Source organism: Moschus berezovskii, chromosome 24, assembly GCF_049115385.1.
Source record: "Moschus berezovskii isolate FMDL1 chromosome 24, NW_MosBer_1.0, whole genome shotgun sequence".
Classification (NCBI taxonomy): Eukaryota; Metazoa; Chordata; class Mammalia; order Artiodactyla; family Moschidae; genus Moschus; species Moschus berezovskii.
Window position 1 is genome coordinate 21,570,714 of NC_142483.1, and position 7,907 is coordinate 21,578,620.

Sequence of the window (7,907 nt, forward strand, 5' to 3'; positions counted from 1 at the left end):
GTAACACCTTAATATTTCACAGGTAATTTACAGAGAGAACTGCTGTTGTTGTTTAGTTGATAAAACGTGTCTGACTCTTTTGTGACTCCATGGACTGTAGCCCCCAGGCTTCTCTATCCATGGAGTGGGTTGCCATTTCCTTCTGCAGGGAATCTTCCTAACCCAGGGATTGATCCCGTGTCTCTTACATCTCCTGCACTGGCAGGCAGATTATTTACCACTGAGCCATTAGGAAAGCCCACATATACATTTGATTATTTTAAGAACACATATGGGCTTCCCTGGTGGCTCAGACGGTAAAGAATCTTCATGCAATGCAGGAGACCTGGGTTCGATCCCTGGGTTGGGAAGATCTTCTGGAGAAGGGCATGGCTACCCACTCCAGTATTCTTGCCTGGAGAATCCTCATGGACAGAGGAGCCTGGTGCGCTACAGTCCGTGGGGTCACAAAGAATCAGACATGACTGAGCAGTAAGACTGAGGCAAGTAGTGGCAGTAATTGAGACTAGGGAGGCTGCCTGGGGCAAGCAGTGAACAGGCTAATGTACCAGGCTAAGTCTTGTGGACTTTATTCAATGATTCTACACCATTCATCCATTTCTCCAGTGTTCTTTGTAGCTTTGAGAACCAAGAGAAATTTCTCAATAATTAGGACTGATCCTACACATTTTTAAAATGTATGTGAAATCATTACATTCTCTTGTAGCCTTGCATAACCATCACTCTTATAAGCCCCTTTTATGACGTACAAAATTTGCCCTGCTAAAAGCATTATATTCTTTCAGACGTCATTAAAAACAAAACAACCAGAGTCTGAATATGGCACCTATTAAATTACCCTGCCCTATCTCTTTGAAATTCCAGGAAAAAACTTGAAGTTGAAAGAAAAATGAGGATGCTTAATTATAAAGATGTTTTCAGGCTGCATAATTAACTGCTTTATGGTGACAGCATTCAGTCTATTAGCCAGCATATCATTCGTCCAAACTTGTGTTAACCTCAGTGGTATTAGGTATTCAGACTACAATGATGAGCAAGGACAATCTCCACTCTCATGGAATTTACAGACTAGGAAGGGAAAGGTATTAGATATATTACTCCAACAAAGAATGTAAAACTGCAACAGGAGCTGACTGTGGCTCAGATCATGAACTCCTTATTGCAAAATTCAGACTGAAAATTCAGACTGAAATTCAAACCACTAGGCCATTCAGGTATGACCCAAATCAAATCCATTATGATTATACAGTGGAAGGGACAAATAGATTCAAGGGATTAGATCTGATAGAGTGCCTGAAGAACTACAGATGGAGGTTCATAACACTGTACAGGAGGTGGTGATCAAAACCATCGCAAGAAAAAGAGATGCAAGAAGGGAAACTGGTTGTCTGAGGAAGCCTTGCAAATAGCTAAGAAAAGAGGATCAAAAGGCAAAGGAGAAAAGGAAAGATATACCCATCTGAATACAGAATTCCAAAGAATAGCAAGGAGAGATAAGAAAGCCTTCCTCAGTGATCAATGCAAAGAAATAGAGGAAAACAATAGAATGGGAAAGACTAGAGATTTCTTTAAGAAAAATTAGAGCTACCAAGGGAATATTTCATGCACAGATGGGCACAATAAAGGACAGAAACAGTATGGACCTAACAGAAACAGAAGATATTAAGAAGAGGTGGCAAGAAGACACAGAAGTACTATATAAAAAAGGTCTTAATGACCCGGATAACCATGATGGTGTGATCACTCACCTAGAGTCAGACATCCTGGAGTGTGAAGTCAAGTGGGCTTAAGGAGCATTACTATGAACAAAAATAGTAGAGGTGATGGAATTCCAGTTGAGCTATTTCCAATCCTAAAAGATGATGCTCTTAAAGTGCTGCATCCAGTATACCGGCCAATTTGGAAAATTCAGCAGTGGCCACAGGATTGGAAAAGGTCAGTTTTTCATTTCAGTCCCAAAGAAGGACAATGCCAAACAATGTTCAAACTATCATACGATTGCATTAATTTTGCATGCTAGCAAGGTAATGCTCAAAATCCTCCAAGCTAGGCTTCAACAATAACGTGAACCGAGAACTTCCTGATGCTCAAGCTGGACTGAGAAAGGCAGAGGGACCAGAGATCAAATTGACAACATGTGTTAGATCATAGATAAAGCAAGGGAATTCCAGAAAAACATCTACTTCTGCTTTATTGACTATGCCAAAGCCTTTGACTGTGTGGATCTCAACAAACTGTGGGAAATTCTTAAAGAGATGGGAATACCAGACCACCCTACCTGCCTCCTGAGAAACTTGTATGCAAGTCAAAAAGCAACAGTTAGAACCGGACATGGAACAACGGACTGGCTTCAAATTTCGAAATGAGTACGTCAAGGCTGCTTATTGTCACCCTGCTTATTTAACTTATATGCAGAGTACATCATGGGAAATGCCAGACTGGATGAAGCACAAGCTGGAATCAAGATTGCTGGGAGAAATATCAATAACCTCAGATATGCAGATGACACCACCCTTCTGGCAAAAACCCTTGAGGAACTAAAGTACCTCTTGATGAAGGTGAAAGAGGAGGGTGAAAAAGCTGTGTTAAAACTCAACATTCAAAAATGAAGATCATGGCATCCAGTCCCCTCACTTCATGGCAAATAGATGGGGAAACACTGAAAACAGTAACAGACTTTATTTTCTTGTGCTCCAAAGTTACTACAGACCATGACAGCAGCCATGAAATTAAAATTCACTTACTCCTTGGAAGAAAAGCTATGACAAATCTAGACAGTGTATTAAAAAAGCAGAGACATCACTTTCCAACAAAGGTCTGGATGGTTATAGCTATGGTTTTTCCAGTAGTCATGTACGGATGTGAGAGTTGGACCATAAAGCAGGCTGAGCGCTGAAGAATTGATGCTTTTGAACTGTGGTGCTGCAGAAGACTCTCAAAAGTCCCTTGGACTGCAAGGAGATCAAACCAGTCAGTCCTAAAGGAAATCAACCCTGAATATTCATTTAAGGACAGATGCTGAAGCTCTAAGACTTTGGCCACCTGATGCAAAGAGCCAACTCATTGGAAAAGACCCTGATGCTGGGAAAGACTGAAGGCAGGAGAAGAAGGGGACAATAGAGGAGGAACTGATTGGATGGCATCACTGATTCAATGTACGTGCGTTTGAGCAAACTCTGGGAGATTAATGAAGGACAGGGAAGCCTGGTGTGCTGCAGTTCATGGGGTCCCAAAGAGTCAGACAGATCTGAGCAACTAAACAACAAAAACAATAAAGTTCCACAAAAGAATGGCCCGTGGTGTTTTAAGCACATAATGGGAGAATATGACTTAAGAAGGTCACGGAAAGATTTTCTAGAGAAGTAGAGACTGAGATTTAAAGGAAGTAAAGAAAAAAAACTATGTTCTGCAGCAGTGGATAAGGCAGTTAACTCCTCTTGATAAATGGAACAGCATACGTAAACATCCTGTGGCCCCAAACGCAGAATGCTAAGATTTCAAAGAGCCTTTGAGGACACAATAGCTGGAAAAAAAAAATGGTTTTGTTTGTTTTTTGCTGTTTCCTCATTTTTTTTTACCTGGAGAAAAATGATGAGAATATAAAATTGATATATCATGTAACTAAATACTTGGCCTTGCCATCTTGCTCTGAATCATGATTTAGAAAAAAAAAAAAGAAGTGCCAAACTAGGCTTTAAATCCACTGCTTGAGAATAAGACTACAAATCTGAGGCTGCTGCATCTTCTCTTGTCCGAGTTACTTAATCAAGTTCCACAAATAGTCAAATCAATAACCTCTTAGAATGAGTAGCCCATATATTCATAATATAAGAAAAATTCTTATACCTCATGGCAGGGGCAGGTGTGTGGAGAGCCAAAGGATTTCTACAGCTCCATATAAACAACACAAGCAATTGATGGCTGAAATTTTAACTTTGGGCTACCTCTTGGCATGTACAGAAACTGGCTGTCTACAAGAAGAAAAGTTTGTTCTTGAGTTCCAAACAAGCATCAGTCAATGCCCTCAGGAATAACTTTCCAGAATGCTCTTGTCTCCAACCCATATTAAGAAAGCTATCTCTCATTGTGACTTACCACAGATATATAGACTCATAAATAAAAGTTTTATGTTTCAAATAAACCAACTATAAAAAGATTTTTAAAAAAGAGTTCACTGGGGCCTATGGTCAACTAATCTATGACAAAGGAGGCAGGAATATACAGTGGAGTAAAGACAGTCTCTTCAGTAAGTGGTGCTGGATGGAGATGCAGATACAGAACAGACTTATGGACACAGCAGGCGTGGAGGGGTAGGAAGGAGCGTGTGGGATGAATGGAGAGAGTAGCATGGAAATATATACTCTAACATATGTAAAACAGATAGTGGGAATTTGTTGTGTGACTAAGGGAACTCAAACCAGGGCTCTGTGACAACCTAGAGGGGTGGGATGAGGTAGGAGGGAACTGACATATGTGTATTTATGGCTGATCCATGTTGATGCATGGCAAAAACCAACACAATGTTGTAATTATTCTTCCATTAAAAATAAATTTTAGAAAGATAAGTGGTGCTGGGAAAACTGGACAGCCACATGTAAAAGAATGAAATTAGAACACTCTAATACCACACATAAAAATAAAGTTGAAATGGATTAAAGAGCTAAACGCAAGGCTGGATACTTTATAAAACTTTTAGAGGAAAATATAGGAAGAACACTCTCTGACATAAATCACAGCAACATCTTTCTGGATCTACCTTCCAGAGTAATAAAAATAAAAACAAAAACAAACAGAAGAGAACCTACAGAATGGAAGATCATATTTGCAAACCAAGCAACTGACAAGGGATTAACATCCAAAATAAACAAAGAGCAACTCAGTATCAATAAAACAAACAACCTAATCAAAAATGGGTGGAAGATCTAAATAGATATTTCTCCAAAGATGACATACAGCTAACCAAAAAGTACCTGAAATGATGTTCAATATCTAATCAACACTAATTATAAGAGAATGCAAATCAAAACTATAATGAGGTATCACCTCATACTGATTATAATGGCCATCATAAAAAAAAAATCTACAAGGAGGAGTTCCCTGGTGGCACAGTGGATAAGAATCTGCCTGCCAATGTAGGGGATATGGGTTCGATCTCTGATCGGGGAAGATTCCACATGCCTTGGGGCAGCTGAGCCCATGTGCCATAATTACTGAAGCCTGAGCACTCTAGGGCCCTTGAACCACAACTAGTGAGCCCCGGTGCCACAACTGCTGGAGCCCGTGCACCCTAGAGTCCAAGCTCCACAACAAGAGAAGCCACCTCAATGAGGCTGTGCACCGCATCTAGAGAGCAGCCCCTGCTCATCACAACTAGAGAAAGCCTGCAGGAAGCAATGAAGACCCAGAGTAGCCAAAAATAAATAAATAATAAACAAATGTGGTAGTGTGTACATGTCAAAAATATATATATTTTAAAAATATACAAACAGTAAGTGTTGGAGAGGGTGTGGTGAAAAGGGAACCCTCCTATTCTATTGGTGGGAATGTAAATTGGTACAGCCATTATGGAGGACAGTACAGAGGTGACTTCAAAAGCTAAAAACAGAGCTACCATATGATCCAGCAATCCCACCCTTGGGCATATATTTGGAGAAAACCATAACTTGAAAAGACACATGCACCCCAATGTTCACTGCAGCACATTTACAATAGCCAGGACATGGAAGCAACCTAAATGTCCAGTGACGGAAGAATAGATAAAGAAGATGTGGTACCTATATACAACGGAATGTCATAAACATTCAAGCAGAGCAAAATAATGCCTTTTGCAGCAACATGGATGGACCTAGACACTGTCATACTGAGTGGAGTAAATCAGAGAAAGACAAATATCATGATGATTGCTTATATGTGGAATCTAGGGGGAAAATGGTATAACTGAACTGACCGAACAGAAACAGTCTCACAGATGCAGAAAACTGTTCCCTGGCAGAAAGTGGGGCGGGTAATTTGAGAGGTAGGGATTGACATATACACACACACACCTATATATGAAACAAATAACTAATAAGGACCTACTGAGGGCTTCCCAGATGGCACAAGTGGTAAAGAATCCACCCGCCAATGCAGGAGAGGCAAGAGGCGTGGGTTCAATCCCTGGGTCAGGAAGATTCCCCTGAGCAGGAAACGGCACCTCCCCCAGTATGCCTGTCTGGAAAATTTCATGGGCAGAGGAGCGTGGCAGGCTACTATCTCAGTTCAGTTCAGTTCAGTCGCTCAGTCGTGTCTGACTCTTTGCGACCCCATGAATCACAGCACGCCAGGCCTCCCTGTCCATCACCAACTCCCGGAGTACACTCAAACTCATGTCCATCGAGTCGGTGATGCCATCCAGCCATCTCATTCTCTGTCGTCCCCGTCTCCTCCCACCCCCAATTCTGTCCAGCATCAGACTCTTTTCCAGTGAGTCAACTCATCACATGAGGTGGCCAAAGAATTGGAGTTTCAGCTTTAGCATCAGTCCTTCCAATGAACACCAGAATTGATCTCCTTTAGAATGGACTGGTTGGATCTCTGTGCAGTACAAGGGACTCTCAAGAGTCTTCTCCAGCACCACAGTTCAAAAGCATCAATTCTTCGGCGATCAGCTTTCTTCACATTCCAACTCTCACATCCATACATGACCACGGGAAAAACCATAGCCTTGACTAGACGGACCTTGGTTGGCAAAGTAATGTCTCTGCTTTTTAATATGCTATCTAGGTTGGTCATAACTTTCCTTCCAAGGAGTAAGCGTCTTTTAATTTCATGGCTGCAATCGGCATCCGCAGTGATTTTAGAGCCCCCCAAAATAAAGTCTGACACTGTTTCCACTGTTTCCCCATCTATTTCCCATGAAGTGATGGGACCAGATGCCATGATCTTTGTTTTCTGAATGTTGAGCTTCAAGCTAAACTTTTCACTCTCCTCTTTCACTTTCATCAAGAGGCCTTTGAGTTCCTCTTCACTTTCTGCCATAAGAGTGGTGTCATCTGCATATCTGAGGTTATTGATATTTCTCCCGGCAATCTTGATTCCAGCTTGTGCTTCTTCCAGCCCAGCGTTCCTCATGATGTACTCTGCATAGAAGTTAAATAAGCAGGGTGACAATATACAACCTTCACGTATTCCTTTTCCTATTTGGAACCAGTCTGTTGTTCCATGTCCAGTTCTAACTGTTGCTTCCTGACCTGCATACAGGTTTCTCAAGAGGCAGGTCAGGTGGTCTGGGATTCCCATCTCTTTCAGAATGTTCCACAGTTTATTGTGATCCACACAGTCAAAGGCTTTGGCATAGTCAATGAAGCAGAAATAGATGTTTTTCTGGAACTCTCTTGCTTTCTCCATGATCCAGCGGATGTTGGCAATTTGATCTCTGGTGCCTCTGCCTTTTCTAAAACCTGCTTGAACATCTGGAAGTTCACGGTTCACATATTCTTGAAGCCTGGCTTGGAGAATTTTGAGCATGAGTTTACTAGCGTGTGAGATGAGTGCAATTGTGCAGTAGTTTGAGCATTCTTTGGCATTGCCTTTCTTTGGGATTGGAATGAAGACTGACCTTTTCCAGTCCTGTGGCCATTGCTGAGTTTTTCAAATTTGCTGGCATATTGAGTGCAGCACTTTCACAGCATCATCTTTCAGGATTTGAAAGAGCTCAACTGGAATTCCATCACCTCCACTAGCTTTGATCGTAGTGATGCTCTCTAAGGCCCACTTGACTTCACATTCCAAGATGTCTGGTTCCAGGTGAGTGATCACGCCATCGTGATTATCTTCATCGTGAAGATCTTTTTCGTATAGTTCTTCTGTGTATTCTTGCCACCTCTTCTTAATATCTTCTGCTTCTGTTAGGTCCATACCATTTCTGT